Source organism: Nycticebus coucang, chromosome 18 (genome assembly GCF_027406575.1).
Source record: "Nycticebus coucang isolate mNycCou1 chromosome 18, mNycCou1.pri, whole genome shotgun sequence".
NCBI lineage: Eukaryota > Metazoa > Chordata > Mammalia > Primates > Lorisidae > Nycticebus > Nycticebus coucang.
Window position 1 is genome coordinate 53,314,029 of NC_069797.1, and position 21,116 is coordinate 53,335,144.

The 21,116-nt window shown below is 37.7% G+C and overlaps 1 protein-coding gene and 1 long non-coding RNA gene across 3 annotated transcripts in view; one reads left to right on the top strand and one right to left on the bottom strand.

The window, feature by feature from the left end:
- Positions 1 to 21,116, top strand: part of SKAP1 (src kinase associated phosphoprotein 1) — a 312,394-nt gene that overhangs the window by 123,913 nt on the left and 167,365 nt on the right. The window lies entirely within an intron of this gene.
- Positions 4,003 to 19,633, bottom strand: LOC128570888 (uncharacterized). The gene is made up of 2 exons (XR_008375652.1): positions 19,465 to 19,633; positions 4,003 to 4,500 (listed from the first exon to the last, which is right to left on the bottom strand). It is a non-coding gene; the product is annotated as an uncharacterized LOC128570888 (long non-coding RNA).

The following is a 21,116-nucleotide window of genomic DNA, read 5'->3' on the forward strand; positions in this document are numbered from 1 at the left end:
GAACAACTCTATCTTTTTGTGTCAGAATGTATGTGATTTCTGCCTGTAAATGCTCAAGTACTTGCCGAATTTTAACAGCAAAACAATCTCTGACACATATCATGATTGATAAACTATTTTGGAATAAATAGGCCTGTGAGTGAAGATCCTAGGAGGCAGGTGCCTCACTTAACTGAATGGGCTTGAGAGGGAGAGATAAAGGGTTGGGGCATTTCGCGCTCTGGTTAAACTCTAGCAACTAAAATTTCCACTCTGGTAAAATTTAGAAGTTCAAGGAACAACACTGCCATGATATTAATGACCTTTGAGGGCATATAGAGTTCAGAGTTCATTTTCTATTTACAACATCCCTTGCTGCTCCACCTCTTACCCTTACCCTTCCAAAACAGGCAATTATTTAGGACATTGTGACATTCAGCCTAGCTAATTTTTACACACAAAGATAGAGTCAATGGAAAATATAGCAGTTAAGTTTTGGTAATGGATAGAACTGGGGATGCCCAATGTGGAGAGAGGGTATATCCTGAGCAGTTCAAAGTTCATTCTTTGTTCACATATAATGAAGTCTTCAGTTATCAGGTATTTAAACCCAAATCAGCAGTTCCATATCCGTAACCTGAGCTGAGTGTTCCTCCATCTAATGGCCATGCTGCTGTCGTTTGCAGTGAGTTGGGTGACACTCGATTTGTACTCAGAGACGGGAACAGATGGGCTTTCATTGTGAGACTCCGCCTGTATGCAAATGTGAACGGAGTTTCACCCGATCCCGGGGTCTGACCTGACCGTGCACATGCATTTACTCAACGTGGCTCAGCCTGGGGGGGCGGCGAAGGGGGAATAAAAAATGGCAATCGGATAGTACCAGCGGCAGGTCAAGTTTACCATCCGTCTTTCAGCGGGACTGAGATGGCAACACAGTTATTTAGTTTCAGTGTTGATGTGCGTTGCAATAAACTCCATCATTTCACCTGTTTATGAACCCAGCCTCGTATGAGATCTCCGTGAAATCAAACAAAGCTGGCAATCAACTCTCTTGTTTCCAGCAGAATGGGGGATTATGCACTTTTTTTTAAGCATCTTTATTTTTTCCCTTGCCTTACATACATAAATCAGTATTTTTTTTCTCTAGCCCTTTTTATTTCTTACATTGAAATTATTAATTTCTTATTTGGAGGAAACAAAATACATTTTCCCCAAATGCTTTTTGTTTCAAATTAAGAAATATGGTCATTAATGTCTGAATAAACAACCAGCATTTTAGATGTCAATTAACTCTTACGCTTGTACACAGCAAAGTACAGTCTCTAATAAATCTTACAATTAAATGTGCCCTTCATTAAAGTGAAAATATGAACAGCTGTAATCATACACATTCTATTGACAAAGAAAAATTTGATTTCATTTGTAAATTTTCACATTGGGAAAAAATGAGAGATGGATTGGAACCATGATTGCTTCCTTAACTGTGGGCTTTTCTTCCCAGGTATAAAAGGACAACAAACCAGTGTCTCTGACTTCAGGGTCTAACAGCAGTGATTTGCCTCAATTTTCTTCTTTCATGAAAGTAAATTTCTCTTGGGAAACATATAAGCCTTTGGCTAGAAAACCCATAGGACAGACACCCCAAACTGTAACAAATAATGAATTGATGCATTTCTTCAGTACATCTGTTCGTTAAGGGGGTCTATTAGCTGATGTCTGGGACTGGCATTAAAGCAAAGACTTGCCAAGGATACAGTGAAAGTTGATGTATGCAGCAAAAACTGCTTCTGGCAACAAAAGACACTGCTTCTGGTAACATATACACATTGCTCAGAATGGAAAGAGGGTCTTTCAAAGTTGTATTTGTGCATATGCAGCCAAAACGAAGATGGGCTTCCCTCAAAAAAGGTGCCAAATTATCTCTGCCTAAGGATTCCTTTCCACCTCCCCTTATTCGGAGCCTCACTCGATGTGCAAGGCCAACATAACAGGACAGCATTTTCAAGCAGTTCTAGAGAGTTAGGCCTGAAATAATTCCAAATAGAAATAAATGGTCAGGACTGAGACTAGCATTTGTCTACGAGGCGCCTCGTAGCAGCTGGCAGAGATAAAAAAGAATAAAGAGTTGCATGACAGTGTAGCAAGTATTAAAAAATGCCATACTTTTCTCCTTGGCTATTGAAAATTGATTTGATCATCCTGCCTGATCTCTGAATATGTATTTCCAAATAGCTGGAAGGTTTTAAGAGAGTATATATGTGGACATATATGTATATATGCATATTAACACATATCTTTGTATTTTTATCTATGTATAGAGAGATCCTTTCTTGTATAGTAAGGATTTATGTGAGTGCAGGATTTTGTGTCCATGTAAACCTTTGCTCATGGTTGAGTTATAGGCCACCTTAAGTTAAGGAAATCATTTATACCCTTAGAAAATGTACTTGAGAATTGTCAAGGCAAGACTTACCAGGGAATTCAAAATGTTTATTTATGTTAGCAGTAGGGAACTCATATGTTCTAAGTTTAACAAGAGGCTTAACAAAGTATATTCTGGCGTGAGTGAGGTCCTGAAGACTTTTTTTAATAATGTAAAAAAAGAAAATATTTCGTACCCTATAGGTTTTGTAACCAACTTACTAGAACCACTACTTATGGTTGTTTAGTAAAATGATGCATTTTCTAAAGTATTATCTAAAACAAGCTTGAGAGTTGGAAATCAGCAGTTTCTTATTTTAATGTCAAATTGAAAGCAATACCATGAATTAGAAATAAATGTTTATTTTTTTAGGTTTTGAGGAAGAAAAAGCCCAGACACCATCATTAACCCCTGGTCAGAGCTCTTAGATATCTAGAAAGTGATATTTTTCACATGTCTTTACAAAATCCATGGAAGTTCATTTTTCTCAAATGATTGAGTCACAAAGTACTCAAACAAGGATGTACTTAGCTCAAAATAATAATAACAGCAAACATTTATATGGCTTTTGTTATATACCAAGGACTCTTGCGAGTGCTTTACATATATTAACTTATTTAATTCTGTCAAAAATACCATGAAGAATAGGTCCTATTCTTATCTCCATTTTATAGATGAGGAAAATGAAAGTTGCCTACGTAGTGTCTCCCTGGGACAAAAAATGGAAATTGAGAAATTAGGACTCAGATTTTTGGAGAAAATCTCCATGTAATGAGATGAATGATTTGTCTCTCTATTCCTGTTTCATCTGTGGAAAATTATGATGTATTCTATTAAAATTGTGTTTATGAAATATATAATCTGTTTGCTAAGCAACAAGAAGGAAATATGTAATATTTCTGCACCTCGTAAAGCTTTGCAGTAGTAGAGACCACTGTTCTATGATATGGTATGAGACTTTTAAGAAAGTTCTGCAAAGTCCTAATGAAATCTCCCTTGTGGGAAAGGTACAGAGCCAAAATGTGGGGTCCAATTTGAGTGAGACTATGCTGTATACTTTTCTTAAAATTTGGCCTTATCTAGTCTATGATTCTTTTCTTTGGCAACAAAATTAGGTTCCTCTGGAGTGCCTCATTATTTTTCTTATTTTGTTCTGTTAGCTCAGTTGTACCTTTGGAAGTATAGGTGAAGAGAAATTAGGCAAAACACAATAAAGATCATTTTCTTTCTCCTCTTTTTTTTTTTTGAAAGACCAGTTTTGCATTGTATCTTAGTGTACCAGCGTCTGAGTTGTGATTCATTCAACTCACAATGAAAATAATGGCATTTATATAACATAATTAGCTCTGAATCCTAGTCTGCCTAGAGCACTCAGCAAAGGTGTACCCACCATTGGCTCAAGAGAAGGGGTTGGGGGAGCCACCTTGTGGCTGGAAGACGACCCAACAGCCTCCGGGACTTGCTCCACTCTGAGTAGGAAGGAAAGGAGATGAGGATAGAGGCCAGAGATAAATCAGAAATATCAATCACTAAATATTTGTGGAAAGTGGTAAGGGATATAAATAGAATCTATAACTACAATAACACTGAAGCTGTAGTTGTAAATATCCATTATCCTCTTTAATATGACATAGAGTAGATTGAGAACTGAGAAATTATTAAGACCCTCACAAAAAAAATCGGAAGAAAGAATGAAAACATTTAAGTTAAAATTATGTTCATTTTGTAATTCAATAAAGAAATCCCAGAGACATATTTTTAAATTTAATGTTGTTTTCTAAAGCACAGAAAAAGCCCCACAGACATCTGTTTGCATACATTGTGTGTCAGGCAACATCAGATTTGAATGGAATTTATCTAAATTTTATATGCATGGCTTGATGTAAATTGAAATAAATTGTACAGCATACTCTGCGTGGACATATTGGTTTTTCCATCGCTGCTTGAACTTTTAACCCCAGGGCCTGAGCCGGTCACACGTTGACCTGTCTGAACTCTGCTGGTAGATCCAAGTGTGGAAGGCTGACCTTGCATCCATGGCAACCATAAAGCAGGGTCCATGACTCTTCTCTGCCTTTCTCTCTCTTTTCTCCACACTCCAAACAAAACAAAACAAAACAAAACAAATTAGTATATTCTAGCACAGTCAGTCAGTGTAATCTTGGAATAGTTTTGCCAAAATGCATTTTGCCCCTAAACCAAGCTCTAAGCAAAGCTTTTTCAGCTTGCTTGTCAGATGTTAATGAAAGTTTGAAATGAAAGCCTTCTTTATAAAAGTTAATGGAAAAGACCCCTTCCTGGGACACATTCAGTTTGCCTGTCTACTATGATAATAAAATATACTTCACATACTTATATAGTAAGTAATGTTGCTATAGGTATGCTATACATGCAAATAAAAATTATACTTGTGTGGGAATTCAACATAATTCTTTAGAGGTAGATTTTTAAAATAATACTTAGATAAGGTCCCTTACCACTGCCCACTGTATCCCTGTCAGATCTAACATTTTCCAGTGTCACGGAGCTAATGTATCTGAAAGCAGTAAGTAGTAGGGATCTAGAGTTAATCTCTCAATTGTAGGTTGTAGCTCCATTTTAATTAAAGCACTTTAATACTTCTGATTTGCTTTAATTCAGGTGATTGATCTTTAAATCCACATACCAACTGATTATCATTTCCTGAAATTTGGGTGGCACTTCAAAAATGTTATTTATTTATTCTAAAGTTAAAATTCTTTTCATGGGATGTATTTGTGGCTGTTCATTTATTAATGCAAGAAGCATTTGCTGAATGCCTACTATGAAAATTATTTCAACTAAGTACTGTAGCATAATACCCCAAAAAAGTGTATGCCTGGTTTTAAGGAATTACAGTTTTGTTGTAAGGTAGAACATATTACTTAGAAAGAGAAAAACTAGGGAACAATTAGACAGCAGTGACAAATGTACAATTGTTTAAAATTGTATACCACCTGACAAGGAAACATGGCATAATGGAGTGACCAACTGGGAAGGGATTTAATGAAGAAAGAACTCTTATAAACAAAACTTTGAGAAAGGTGATTGTCCAGGACCAGTAAGCAGACATTCTGTGTTTAAGAGGTTTCATAGAATAAGCAAAGTCTGAAATGGTGTTGGTAATGTGCAAGGGTCGAAAAAGTGACCAGAGAAAATGGGCTATATTATACAGGGAATAACAAATACTCTTGAATGCTCATGGACTCATCTGCTATCTTTTCAGATCCTGGAGTTTACAGGCATCCCTCAGTTATTTTTTTGCTGAAGTTTTTGAGAAAAAATTTTTTAAACAGACTTTTTAGATTTGAGTTGTAGGAATTTCTATTGCCTTTTTCTAACAAAGAATAATGAAAATCTTAATTTCTAGAAGTTTGAGGTAGAAACGTGAAACCCTCAAATGTTCCACAAATTGCTTTTGAGCAACTCTAGGTAACAGGATTGACCTAAGAGGAGTCTGATGAAACTGAAGTTCAGCCATAAGGGGCTCGGTGCCCATAGCACAGTGGTTACATTGCCAGCCACATACACTGAGGCCGGTGGGTTCAAACCCAGCCTGGGCCAGCTAAATAACAATGACAACTGCAACAAAAAATAGCCGAGCATTGTGGCAGGTGCCTGTAGTCCCAGCTCCTTGGGAGGCTGACGCAAGAGAATCTCTTAAGCCCAAGAGTTTGAGTTTGCTGTGAGCTGTAATGCCACAGTACTCTACCAAGGGCGACATAGTGAGACTCTGTCTCAAAAAAAAAAGAATAACCATAAGGAGGTTTTAAAATGGCAACAAAAACACCACAAAAATGTTTGTTTTTATCAAGCAATTTTATATAAGCAATATATAAGCAAGGAGAACCAGGAAATTTCTCCCAGTCTGCCTCTCACAAATTCTAGACCTTGTGATGTCACTTTATCTCTTTAAGCCAGTTACTTCATGTGTAATAATAAAAATATCTAACATTTACTGAATATTTACTTTATACCCATGTCCAGAAGTATTCAAAACACTTTCATTTAGTTCTCACAACCACCTTATGAAGTAGGTGCCCTAATTATCCTCAGTTTATGGATCAGAAAACTGAGGCAGTGTCTTTCCCAGAATCACACCCAGGTAGTCTAGCTTTAGACTGTACGTGCTTTATCCTCTACACTAAGAGTCAGCAAACTTTTTCAGTAAAGGGCCAGATATTAATGGTATTTTAGGCTTCATCCATATAATCTCAAGAGTGATAACTGCAAAAGTAGCCGTTGACAAAATGTAGGTGGGGTTTATTATAGACACTGAGATTTGAATTCCATATAGTTTTCACATGTCACGATTTTTATATTTAAAAATAGAAAAACCATTCCAAGCTTAGAAGACCTACAAAAAAGGGAGTGAGTTGGATTTCACCCATGAATCATGGCTTGCCAACCTCTGGACCACATTATACTGTACAGAATGAGGAGGTGAACTAGATAGTCTCTAAAGTTACTACTGTCGAAAAATGTTTAATTCAATGACTTTCTAGCTCCAAAGGTAGGGTAACTGTTTGGGATTCAATACTATGTCATTGAAGAATTGAAACCTACCTTGGAAAATAAGACTGCCCAATTCTTCTCTTTGGAAAACAATATACCTAAAATAGCTCAGTGGGATGAAGAATTGGCTGTGTTTAATTGATATTTTGAGAAAGATATTATATCTCCTTCAACATGCCATTTTGCATTAATGGCTGTTCCTATCAGGTTATGGTCCTTTTCTCTAGTCTGAGCCCCTCATGATGCCGTGGAACGGCATTTGCTCCACTTTTTAGAAATGAAGATGAGCTCGTCCACTATATTGCCTTCTACAACATCTGCATTGCTTTTTGCAGCTAATCAGAACTTCCTCATTTTCTTCCTCATTTTCTCCCTTTATTCTTTACTCATCCAGATTGTTTTCTGTCCTTCTATTATCATAACTTTCAAAGGAATCCTTTCCATAATCTCTGCATTCCTCTTTTATGATAGGACCAGGAATTGGAAAGAGTAGAGACTTCTTTTCCTTGTCTATATTTAAAAGTTTTACTTTTCTAAAAATGCATATACAAAAATTTTCATAAATGTCATTATTACCTAAAGTAAGTGGTTTTTGCAGGGGCCCATATGCTTAACTTATAATTGCTTTAGTTGTATAATACTTTGGTATTATGACTGATGTAGCAAATCATCTCTTCCTTTAAAATCAAGTAATATACCTGATTATGAATTTAAAACTCTTCTATTTTTTCATTTAGCTTTAAAACTCACAGCCATTCTGGGGTTTACTTCTGTTTCCTTAGTGTCTGTTGAAGAAATCTGATAAAAACAAGATATAAAATCTCTCACATATCATGATGTTCCTGTGTATTATCCCCAGTTACCACCTTAGCATTCAAACTCCTGAACAGTCTACTATTTTTGGCTTCCCAAACATTAACAATTTATTTCATTAGATAGCAAGAAAATATGCCCTTATTATTTAACAAACTGCTAAATGACGTAGGTATGATAAATTCAGAGGATTGAATTTCATTCTCAGAAATGGCCATTGAAGTCAAATTTTTGAAGGTTTTTCCTGAAGCCTGTGTCTTTTACAGACATTTTGTCAGAAAACCAATATAAGCACACATAGGATTTTTTTTTTTTTTTTTTTTTTGCAGTTTTTGGCCAGGACTGGGTTTGAACCCACCACCTCCAGCATATGGGGCCAGCACCCTACCCCTTTGAGCCACAGGTGCTGCCCCACATAGGATTTTTTGACATAAGATGGTTCTATAACCACAAAATTGAAGGAGCATGAAGAAAAGCAGTAACTTGAAAGTTGGCCTTCTTTCTGTGTGTTCAATATGGTCTTAGAGTACTCACTCAACAACTTGGGTCACATAGCTGTAGTGACACCAGGTGAATAAAGTGTTCTTTAAGAGTAAAATTTTCCCATCTACTTGTATTTCTAAGGCTTCAGAATATTATTTGATAAATTAAATTATTATCAAAGTCAAAGACTATTGACAGGTTATTTGAAGGGCTTGAGATAAGATTTGAACCAGAATATCTAGAGAAGGAGAGCATTAAAAAGAGAATACAATACTCTAACAAAGGAGATTCCCTTCAGGAGATTCCCTGTATCACAAGACGGTAGCCCTGGACTGCCCATCACCTGGTAACTTCTTAGCACAACCAAAAGGTGAATTTTATTATCATTATTATTTTTTCTTTCTTTTTTTTTTTTTTTTGTAGAGACAGACTCTCTCTATGTCACACTCACAGCAACATAGAGGACCATGGTGTCACAGCTCACAGCAACTTCCAACTCCTGGGCTTAAGCGATCCTCTTGTCTCAGCCTCCTGAGTAATTGGGACTACAGGTGCCCACCACAACGCCCGGGCTTTTTTTGTTGCAGTTTGACCGGGGCCGGGTTTGAACCCGTCACCCTAGCTTACAGGACCAGCGCCCCACCCACAGAGCCACAGGCACCACCCATATAATTATTATTATTATTATTATTAATACAGTCTCACTCTGTCACCTGGGTAGATTGCTGTAGCATCATAGCTCACAGCAACCTCAAATTCTTGGGCTCAAGGGATCCTCTTGCCTTCCAAGTAACTGAGACTACAGTACAGGTGCCTGCTACAATGCCTGCTAGTTTTTCTATTTTTAGTAGAGACAGGGTCTTGCTTTTGCTCAGGCTGGTCTTGAACTCCAGAGCTCAAGGGATCCTCCTGCCTTGGCCTCCCAAACTGCTAGAATTACAGGTGTGAGTCACCACACTTGGTCTTATTATTATTTTTGAGACAGGGTCCCACTCTGTCACCCAGGCTGGTGTCCAGTGGCACAATCACAGCTGCAGACTCCAACTCCTGGGCTCAAGCAATCCTCCTAGCTCAGCCTCCCAAGTAGCTAGGATTATAGGTGCATGTCCCTATGCCCAGCTTATCTTTTGGAGAGATGGGGGTCTTGCTATGTTACCCAGGCTGGTCTCAAATTCCTGGCCTCAACCGACCTTCTTACCTCAGCCTCCCAAAATGCCCAGATGACAGGTGTGAGCTACCATGCCTGTCCCAAAAGGCAAATTTAAAGTTGCTTTTGAAGTAAAACTATGTAATATTTCTTTGCCCAAGTTTATTGGGCAAAATAAAGAAAAATCTTTGAGAACAACCTGTGGAAGTGACGAGGCTAGTTAATATGTTTTTATGTTTCTCCTTTACTTCATACTGGATTATGCATTTCTTTATGTTAGCATTTAACTAATCTTTAAAAGCTTAAAGTAAGTTTTAATTTTAATTAAAAAAAATTTTTTTGAGACAGAGTCTCACTTTCTTGCCCTTGGTAGAGTACCATGGCGTCATAGCTTACAGCTACCTCAAACTCTTGAGTTCAAGCAATTCTCTTGCCTCAGCCTCCCAAGTAGCTGGAACTACAGGCGCCTGCCACACCCGGGTATTTTCTTTTAGAGACAGGGTCTTTCTCTTTCTCAGGCTGGTCTCTAACCAGTGAGCTCAAGCAATCCACCCACCTTGGACTCCCCAAGGGGTAGGATTATAGGTGTGAGCCACTGCACCTGGCAAGTTTTAATTTTCAAATTTGGGAAATTCTGTATTTTAAGATGAAGTTTTTTGTAACTGTTACTTGACTTTTTCCTCTTTTTTTTTTTTCACTGTTGCTCTGGGTAGAGTGCTATGGCATCATCATAGCTGACAGCAACCTTAACTCTTAGGCTCAGCGATCCTCTTGCCTCAGCCTCTCAAGTAGCTGGAACTTTAGGAGTCTGCCCCACAAAACCTGGCTAGTTTTTCTATTTATAGTAGAGGTGGGGTCTTGCTCTTGCTCAGGCTGGTCTTGAACTTGTGAGCTCAAGCAATCCACCCATCTCAGCCTCCCAGAATGCTAGGATTATAGGCGTGAGCCACTGTGCCTGGCCAACTTGACTACTTCAAATCGTTGCCAACCTTATATTTTGTTTATAAATCTCTATCCCCCACAGGATTCTGGTTCCTTGAAAGACTAACATCATGCCTGTCACCAGTAAATGCTCCCAAAGTGTTTATTGACTGGAACTGTTGAACCAAATAATAATAAAGAGGATGGATTTTTAACTTGAGCATTAGAATGTACCACAGAAACTCACGGATTCTTTGAAATTTTGGTGGTTAGGCCCATTCTAAAGGAATGCTGCGAACAAACTATAACAAGCTAATATTGCTGACATCTTTGGGAATTACATGTTGCTTGCAATAAGGTGGGCAGCAACATAGGGTAGAGAATTGGCAGAGAAACTTAGTATACATTGTATGAAAAAAGTTGAGCGCACTTGAGCTAATCCTCACTGCTCCTAATGGTTTTCAGTGAAATGGAGGGGTTTCTGAGAGATGGGAGAAGGAAACTCTGCTTCCTGTTAGTGAAATTTCATAGCAATATAAGCCAGTCAAGGGCAACATAGTAGTACAAATGTGTCCCTGTATCACATTGATTATCCTTAAGTGTTTGGATCTGAGGTAAGAATGTGTTCTGCTACCCTCTGCAGAAAAAAAAGTATCCAGTAATTCCTGGATACTATTTAGCATGTATCCTATCTCAGCCACCTGTAGAACTTTCTGGGAAAATGCTTAAGAAGTATAAGCTTATCAAATAATATAAGATATTACAGTGTGGTTTATGTTTGGGCCAAGACTCACTTGAAAATCATAGCAAGCCAGTGTGTTTCAGATTCTTCATTTTTGAGTCGTTGATCACTACCATTGATCATTAAGATAGGCATTTCATGTTGGGTATTTATTGTTAGTTTCCTATAATTTTAACAAAAAATCAAAATAATAAAATCTTCACCATACTTTCTGGTAATGAGAATTTCTAAATAACTTCGTTGTCTACAAATGAGGATGAGATGTTTCCTCATTCTGCAAAACCCACTGGAAAAAGCTACATGGCTTCATGCCAGATGTAGCATCTGAGACTACTGCAAGGTCCTAACCTTCCTGGTGGAAGAAGTTCAGGAGTCGAATTCAACTTGTGCCCCCTAAATCTATTAAAATTTAAAGATATCAGGGGTCATAGGGGTCATAGGGAAGGTTGAAGAAATTGAGATTCAATTCAAATACAGAGTCTCTACATGTACAAAGAATAATGCTCAGTCTCGAGAGGTATAAAGATGAGCAATCGGCAATCTCCTCTTCACATTTATGAGTTACTGGATATGGAGCTAGTGTGGCGGAATGGTGGGAATAGCAATAAGGTCTTTGCTAGCCTTTTGAGGAGCAGTTTAAGCAACCTAGTAAAAGAAAAAGCTTAATTTTCGGGATCCTGGAGTGAATTAGTAGTGAGAAACTTGAGGCTGTGGATATGTTTTACTTAAAAAGAATTGGTTAGGTGGCACCTGTAGCTCAGTCAGAAGGGCACTGGCCACATACACCGAGGGTAGTGGGTTCGAACCCAGCCCGGGCCAACTAAAACAACAAAGACAACTGCAACAACAAAAAAGTAGCTGGCCATTGTGGTGGGCGCCTGTAGTCCCAGCTACTTGGGAGGCTGAGGCAAAAGAATCACTTAAGCCCAAGAGTTTGAAGTTGCTGTGAGCTGTGAACGCCACAGCACTCTACCCAGGGCGACAGCTTGAGATCTATCTCAAAAAAAAAAAAAAAAAGGATTGGCTAGTGAAAAGAAGGGGAAGGATAAATGGTAGGAGGGAAAAGGAATTTGGGAGGTTGTTTTGTTTTTGTTGTAAGAGAGGGTAGATCTTCCAACAGATGAGAAAGAACCAGTCTAAAAAAAAAGAGAGATAATGGATATAATTAGGTTCTGGAAAAGGTAGAAAGGGGTTAGTTAATACTATTCAAGAATCATTCCTGGCTAACAGACAAGGCACTCACTCCTTAGAGAAAGAAGTTAGAGGCTAGGAGAAAGAAAAGATACAGAGATTTATTTTAGGGCATGAATTTCTTACTCCACCCATGGAGTAGGAACTAGCCCAGAGTTTAGGGAAAATGGAGAGTGGAAATTGAGGGCCACCATTAAAGAAATGTGATAAGCAATAATTATTAATACTGTACAGCAAGGCCCATCTCCCATCTATCCAGCAAACATTAAGCATTGTACGGAGAATACACAGAGGGGCAACATGGTAAAAGATACTGACCCATTTTGTTTTTAGGTTCAACTTTAATCTCTCTCTTTTAGTATAATATGAGATATGGACTCTAGTCCATGGAAAACTAAATACAATCTGTGGCTGAGCTGTCCTGAATCCTCCTTACCCATCCCTGTTGACGGCAGGACCTATTCACAGAAGCACAGTAAGAGTAGTCTTTACTGTCCTCAAAAATACCTGAAGCATATTTTACAAGGCAACTTTCCCCTCTGGTTTCAAAATCCCCACATCTCTCTAGGATCTCTTGCTCTCCTGCCCAGAATTCTCTCACACATGAATGTCATTCTGTCCTATCTCTCTTACTGCTTAAAGATATGAGGTAGAGAGTGCTTCTTTGCTTTCTGTCCTCTAATTTGCATGAGTATCTTGTTCTCCTCATTCTCCCCATCATCACAAAAGGCCAAGACACTTGTGTGAGGATGACAGAGTCCTCTTAGGTGATGGCAAGCCTGGGAAGGAACTGAACTGGTAAAGCCAAAAGCTCTTGAGCACACAGAGCAGATAATAGTCTAGGAACACTCAGAGTTAAGAACTGTTGACTCATTACACTGCCTCTTCATGATCTCTCCTTATTTTGAAGAAGATTTGAAACTCTGATCTGAAATATGAGTTATATTTCCAAGCCCACCTTTCATCTTCACACATTTGAAACTCATGCCCTGAATGCTAGCCTCATGGGATTATCCATCATTGCCTAAACCCGGTCCAGTGTCTTTCTCATCCTCCATATTCATCCACCCACTTACCCTTCAAGGCCCTGCTCAAACTGCATTTTCTCTACATGGCTTCCTAGTTACTCCAAATTGGACTCAACCCCGCCCTGTCTTGCATTTTACTTAACCATTACTTCCATCACAGTTGTTACCACCATTTGTCTTGCATGATATTAAATATGTTGGCTTCTACAAAGCATCATGGGCTCCCAGAGGGCATGAGTTGTATCTTAATTATATCCCTTAAAGGGTTCAGCACATTAATATGTATTTTGTAAAACACATTCAATAAGTGCTTGTAAAATTGATCTCCAAAACTGTGGTTGTACGGTCGAGACTTTCAAATTATGCTGTAATGTAATACTATGTAATACTGTATATCCTAAAGAATTTTCAAAGAACCTTAAGATGACAGCCATTTCTTTCTTTCTTTCTTTTTTTTTTTTATTAAATCATAGCTGTGTACATTAATGCAATCATGGGGTACAATGTGCTGGGGTTTTTTTTTTATTTAATTTTATTTTATTTTTTATTGTTGGGGATTCATTGAGGGTACAATAAGCCAGGAATGTGCTGGTTTTATATACAATTTGAAATATTTTCATCGAACTGGTTAACATAGCCTTCATGGCATTTTCTTAGTTATTGTGTTCAGACATTTATATTCTGCATTTAGTAAGTTCCACCTGTACCCTTCTAAGATGCACTGTAGGTGTGGTCCCACCATTTACCCTCCTCCACTCATCCTCCCCCCTCCCCTCCCCACAATAGCCATTTCTTGTTCTACAGTGCGTCTTAATGTGCCACAGAGTGTAGGCCTCCTCCAAATCTCCCATCCATGATATCTGGAGGTCTCACTTAGACACCAGAAATACTGAGGGTAGAAAACACTATACCAGCTAGATACAAGACAAATATTTACTTCCTTCAATAGTATGGCTTACAAGTACAAAGGCAAATGCTGGGCGGTGTATTGACACATCAACACAAATGAAATAGACAGGAACTTTAGAAAAGGGAAAGGACGCAGCCAGTAAGTACGTGCTCCGTTGTGTATATTACAACTCCAGTAAGAGAAAATGGCAGCAAAACCAAATCTATGTAAGAGTTTATATCCCTTCGACTACTGAAATACAGTTTATGTTGAAATGGTAACAATCTGTGATGACACATGAAATGAAAATGCTTATATTTCTATGGTGTATTTCATCCAGAGAATCCCAAGGTGCCTTATAAATTATAAATATGAATATCCCTTATGCAATGTCCTTGATGTTCTCCATACACAAAATCTGGTTCCTAATGGCCAAAATCTCCCCAATCTCTGTCAGTACTGCTCAATATTAAACATTTTTGTCAGATCACAATGTTTGCCTTTACAAAAACCCACTGTAGGGCGGCGCCTGTGGCTCAAGGAGTAGGGTGCTGGTCCCATATGCCGGAGGTGGCGGGTTCAAACCTAGCCCTGGCCAAAAACCACAAAAAAAAAAACCCACTATATTGAAGGGTCTACAGTTTATACTATTTGTCTTCTAAATATACTGCATCCCCACCCACTTCTCTTCCCCCATTAACATGGAATGTGAATTCAATTAGATTCAAGACAAAGAGTGATTGCATTGTAAAATAGAAAAAATATCCATCCTAGAGTGATTAAGCTCTTTACCTTATAAAGGGAGTTTAACTCTTTCATGAAAACAGGATCCCATGAAATAAATGAATATAAGGATTTGCTAAATCAAATTATAGTATCTTGAAACTAATTCCTCAATCAGGGAGCTCTTTGCTCCAAGAGACATTGAACTACTCTTTGTAAGATGTGTAATAAATATAAAATAGTGACTAAAACAATGAGGAGTTTTTAAATTTTATTTTTAACTATTCTTATTTTATAGTATCTCAGAATTTGAAACTTATTCTAAACTCTTGGATTCCCTGGAATTAGAAATCTAAGACAACCTCTTCCAAATATTCAATCAGAGTCAGTCCGAGCAGAGGCTGAGTTATCTGTGCTACCAAAACTGCTTTGCCAGCAGTTTCTAACTAGTTGCTTGTTGATACTCATTCTGACTTAAGCAGAAAAATGATAAAGTACCTTTACGTGACAGGTTCTTTATAGAACAAGTTCCAGAACTTTAGATTAACAATAGATAAGATGACATACAAGACTGTCATTTCCAATAAATATTGAAGGTGGGGAGGATTGTGTCAGCTGCAAGGGAAATTTAAAAGGTAAACATTGGACCATCATGAGAGAATGTGGAATAAAGAGACAGGCCAAATATGCTGGTATAGTACAGGCTATAGTCAGCCCTGTGGGAGTGGCTGCTCAAGATTGGAGTCTAGCCAACAAAAGAAATCTTTCTGAGGCACAGAAATAGGTTCAGATGCCTTAAACCAAGCAATCTCCCTTCTCGGACCTTTTCCATCTATATTATTAAGGTATTTTGTACCTATCGGTGTGGTTTGGCTTAACTAAGACTGCCAGACTTTCTGAAGCTGGCCCTATTCCGACACCTTAAATAGTCCTTTTTAATAGTAAAGTTCTATATATCCAATCCATATAGTCCTGTTTGTTCTCTTTAATAACCAATAAAATATGAACTGCACATTTTCATGTAACATTTACAAAACTCTATCAACACAAGACATTGATTTGGTTTTGACTTGAGTTTCTCAGGGCAGCATGGATTTTTCTCTTTTGGGTGGTGTCCAGACTGAACCATGTATGTTTCCAATTGTTGATGAGACTCTACTTTAAATTGGTTGATGTTCTATTAGGGTGATGGGTCTGATTTTTAAAGGTGAAGCAAAGGAATAAAAGTTAAATACTTGTTATGGTCTTGTTTTGCCCCATTCCTAATTAAGGATGATAATATCTAGAACTATTTATGAGGTCATTTTTATCACCCTTTGAGATCTGCTGGTAAATGGCCTTATACAGTATAAATAAATGCCGATGTTAATAAATTTATATTTTTACCCTTATAATACAAAACCTGTTGTACATAGGATAGATTCATGTATTTATATGTACTAGGTTTAGTTTGTTAGTCTTAGCAAAATGTGTATCATGATAAATACTTTAAAGTAATTATACATATTAACAGGGATTAGAGAGATTGATTTATAGACTTAAAGTAGGAGGAAGACTGAAATAAGAACACTAGTCTGGGTGTGGTGGCTCACACCTGTAATCCTAGCATTCTGGGAGGCCAAGGCTGGTGGATTGCTCGAGCTCAGGAGTTGGAGACCAGCCTGAGCAAGAGTGAAACCCCATCTCTAAATTAGCTGGGTGTTGTGGTGGGCGCCTGTAGTCCCAGGTATGTGGGAGGCTGAGGCAAGAGAATCGCTTGAGCCCAAGACTTTGAGGTTGCTGTGAGCTATGATGATGCCCCAGCACTCTACCAGGGGTGACAAAGTGAGACTTGGTCTCAAAAAAAAAAAAAAAAAAGAACTAAGACCACGCGTGATGCAATCAAGTAAGTTTAGAAGTCCTTAAGTGAAGTGTTTTTAGTCAGTCAACAACAGGGGTAGGTCATACCAAAAACAGCATCTGTAATGAAATAGCACAAGGATATTTTATTTTAATCTGGAAACCTGTGAATTAGGAAAATTAACGGCTCTTCTGACTCCTTAGACAGAGAGTAGTCCTTTCAAGTGTGATGAAGGTCATTTTCCGGACAATCTAAGAAAGGTTACAGTTCAACTCCCACTAGCAGGCCTTCAGAAAAGGAAAAAATGGCTTGAGTTTCTGAAGCTTCTGTGCCTTTTAAGTTTTCTAACTAAAGCTGATAAAATGCAAATGACTACCTATATTCTGAATATTTTCTAATACTATTTTCTATTTTTCTCCCCCCAAATTAGGAAGTTATCACTTTTTCACAGGCCTAGAATGGAGAGAATACCAGCTAACCATGATACAGTAAATGTGTGGCAGTGTACACTCCCAGCTGCTCACGTAAATCTTTCCTTGCAGCAGGATTTGAACAAAAACTCACCACTTAATTGAATAATTCAAAGGCCACCGAGTAGGGAATTTTAGTTAGACCAACCAGAATATTTTGTAAACTTAAAGTAGATGCATGTATTGTGGCAGCATATATATACAGTATTTTAAAACATCAAAAAAAAAATTTAAAGAGATCTTTTGTGCTGTTGAGCCCATTGTGCATACTACTTGTTTTCAGACTTTGAAAGTATTCATTATACACTGTAGCTGCCTTTTTAGACAACAACGACCTTGCTTCGTTTTCCTTCTTTTTTTTTTTTTGAGCTGTTTGCAACCCCTTTTCGAATAGTGAGAAACAATGCAATTAATTTTCTCCAGTGCAATCATGCATAGATTTAATAAGCATCTGAAGGTAGGATCCATCTGTAAAGTATGCGTTGCATGCTAAATTACTTCTCTTCTGTGGTTTTTTTTTTTTCTTTCCAAACCTTAATTAATTGAAGAAAAAAAATGTTTATTAAAGTGGGAACAGGCTGGGCTCTGGCTCTCCGTCTCTGGTTCAAAAGTTCATACAATTCCCTGAAGGCTCATCTGAATTTGTGTGTCTCCCTCTCACAATCTTTCTTTCTCTGTCTCTATAGTGAGGATGAATGCCTACAAAGGTGTATTATTTTGTTCCCAGGATCAATTTTAATAATCTTTACTTGAGTAAACTAAGTTTGTGTGTGTGTAGATTTGCATACATTATATGTTTACGTAATACATGTTTTGCATAAACAAAGCAGTATATACATACAGACACATAAATGTGTTATTTCCCATTTTCCTATTGCTTAGATTTTTAAAAAATGATGTAATAGTTTCAGTGGCATCTTTAAACAGGATGCAAATGGAGAGCAGGAAGTTTTATTCTACAGGTGGATCTCAGACAGGAAATTAAAGGAATTATGTATGAAAATAAGCTAGATCTTTAGGGATAAATTTGAACCAGAAGAAAAAATATTAAATCTATCCAATTAGAAAAATATTTACCCATAAACAGAGAAATGGAAAAAATAAATAATAGGAAGTGACTCACACTCCTATGAGATGCTTTGGAAACAGAAGACATTTCCTGATCTGTAGAAAGCTTTATGTGACCGAAGTGAAAAACAGCAAGTTTATTATAAAAGAAAAATATTATCTTTAAAGATGGACTCAGAATTTTTTCAGTTCTTTCAATCGCTTACCTAGGATGTTGTGATCTTCCGTTTGTTTTTTCAAAATGCTGCCTTTTTTCTCCATATCATATGCTATAATTTTTAGATCCTTGTTTAAAAAAGAAAGGAAATACAAGTTGTAGTTTTCATCTAAATTATTAGTTTCTGCTTTTACTTTAAAGTAATGCCAGTTTTCTCCTTTGACATAAATAAGATTTGCACAATCGCTTCCAGATTTAGGTGTCTATAGAATCAAAAAGCAGTGTTGAACTTGACTGTGATCTTGCCTGACTGACTTCAAAGCTTCCTTTTCCCCAGTTGCCTCTTGTAAAACATAGTGATCATACGGAAGCCTAGTAGAGGGCTTTCCACAGGTTGTTTCATGCTCTCTCTCTCTTTTGACTCTTGTACAGGGTGCCTAAAATCACTGGTCTGTTAGGCATTTTAATTTTTTTAAAATAGACATTAAGTCAGCAAAAAAAAACAGCATGGAAATTTATTTTAAGCTCTAGATCTTTATGGATAAATTTGAACCAGAAGAAAAAATATTAAATCTATCCATTTGATGTAGATGCAGCCTTAGTTGGCTCTTCTTGCCACATACATGTACCATTGTATACTCACTTGCCATGTGAGTGTCAGATGAGCCATCGGGACATTCCTGGAAAGAATATGAGGAATCAACACTCCATATTTTCCTCTTGCAAGTCCTATTGCTACTGCATATTGGCGTGTATACACTGGGCCCACTTTTGAAAACTTGTGAATCCCAGGGAGGTGATGCTGAAGTATCATCACCAAGTAGCAATAGTAATTGATATCTTGAAACTTGAAGACTATCCTGTGTATGTCATATGCTAGGTAGGGCATCTCTTTTTATGTATCACCTATCATAATCTCCCCACACCCCAAATTCTGTGACTTTTAAAGGAAGAATCTCACTATTACCTTCCAATCAGATTTTGGTGTAGATGTCTGTGAAAATCCTGAATTGCAGTCGTGGGTTTCAGAAATTACATGCATGTAAACAACATACCTTTGAAAGGAGGATGTGTGGGCCCTTTCTCCTATATGCTTATGTCTCTGTTGTCGTAGATTGGCATCCTTTGTGAGCTATTCAGTGACATTTCAGAACCATTTCACTCTGCAGAAAACCCGCAGTTGTGTTTCTTTAGCTGACACTGTGGCACTTGCACTAGAAATTGCTAGTTAGAAAAAAAAATTGTGGAGGCCGGTGGCTGTAATCAGCGTTGTTGCTGTCTGTTTCCTCAGACTAATAGCAGAGCGATCCGAGTCTGAGAGTTCAAACAGAGGTTATCTTTCCCAGGTAGCATCTCGTCCAACGAGAATTTGATTTTTTTCTATAAGACTTTACTCCATTAGATTAATGAAATTTCAATGAGAGCCTGGCGCCCCCTGAAGCTTTGTTAAGAAAACAAATGGTGATTCTGTAGGTGTGACAGCTTGCTTGGAGAGTTACGAGAAGGTGAATACATCCCCACAATCCAGGCAGCCTGGAACACATTGATCTCTATTTAAAGCACCAATCGGATTTTTGTTAATTATAAATGATTGATCTGCAGTTTTTTCCTCTCTCTCCTCTTATATGTGTGGTTCCCCCTCCTTCCCCCACTCCTAACTTCTTTGCATGCTGAGTGCAGAGCTTTTTGTTTAAAGGGACAATCATAGAGAGCAAATTATAGCAATACCCAGCAGCAATGCTATTGTGAATGTCATTGTCAGAGCACTCACTGTTCACTCGATTGAGGTGAGCCCTGAAGTAGATCTCAAACTGACTCCATGTTCTCTGTTTACTTGGCCCATTCCTAAAATAAAGGATTATTTTAATGAAAAGAAAACCTTAGAATCATTAGACTAGTATTATATACACTCTCATGATCATGTTTTTAAAATCTGAGTTGTAACCCTTGTAAACCAAATTCCCAAGATTAACTCTGAACCAGAGTGTATACTTTGTATGTGCCAGGATATGATGTGTGACCAGCCAAACCTGGGTGAGAAAACAGGGTGCGCCAGGGGAATATCTCTGACCTTAAATCCCAACTTATAGGCATTTTGGGGGAATTAATCCATCTTTCATCATCTTCTGTGGAGTCTTTTTTTTGTAATGTTTTGAAGCAATACTACACTCTAAAAGTGACGTGTTATTATTCCTGGTAATTTCTCACTACACAGAGTTCTGAAGAGCACAGAAAATTTCCCTACCTTTTTTGTGAACTTATCTTTGGTGCAGATATCTTAAATGTATTTGTTTATTGAACACAAAAGCACATAGTCCTTCTCTGTTATTTATAACATATATAGTACATAAGGCAATTTACACAGCTCTTAGGAAGTATATTTGTAAAAATTACAGTTTAAGGAGTACAGATATTAGTATATTACATCGAAAACTACATTGATTTCCCACTTCTAACTTACATGTAGATTTTTATGAATGAGTCTTTCTTAAGTTTGAGCCCTTAATTGTTAGGATGTATCTTCACAAATTAGAATAATGATCTTGGGGCGGCGCCTGTGGCTCAGCGGGTAGGGCGCCGGTCCCATATGCCGGAGGTGGCGGGTTCAAACCCAGCCCCGGCCAAAAAAAAAAAAAAAAGAATAATGATCTTGCCCCAATGTTCTTTCTTTTTTTTTTTTTTTTTAGTTGTCTAAATAATCCATACA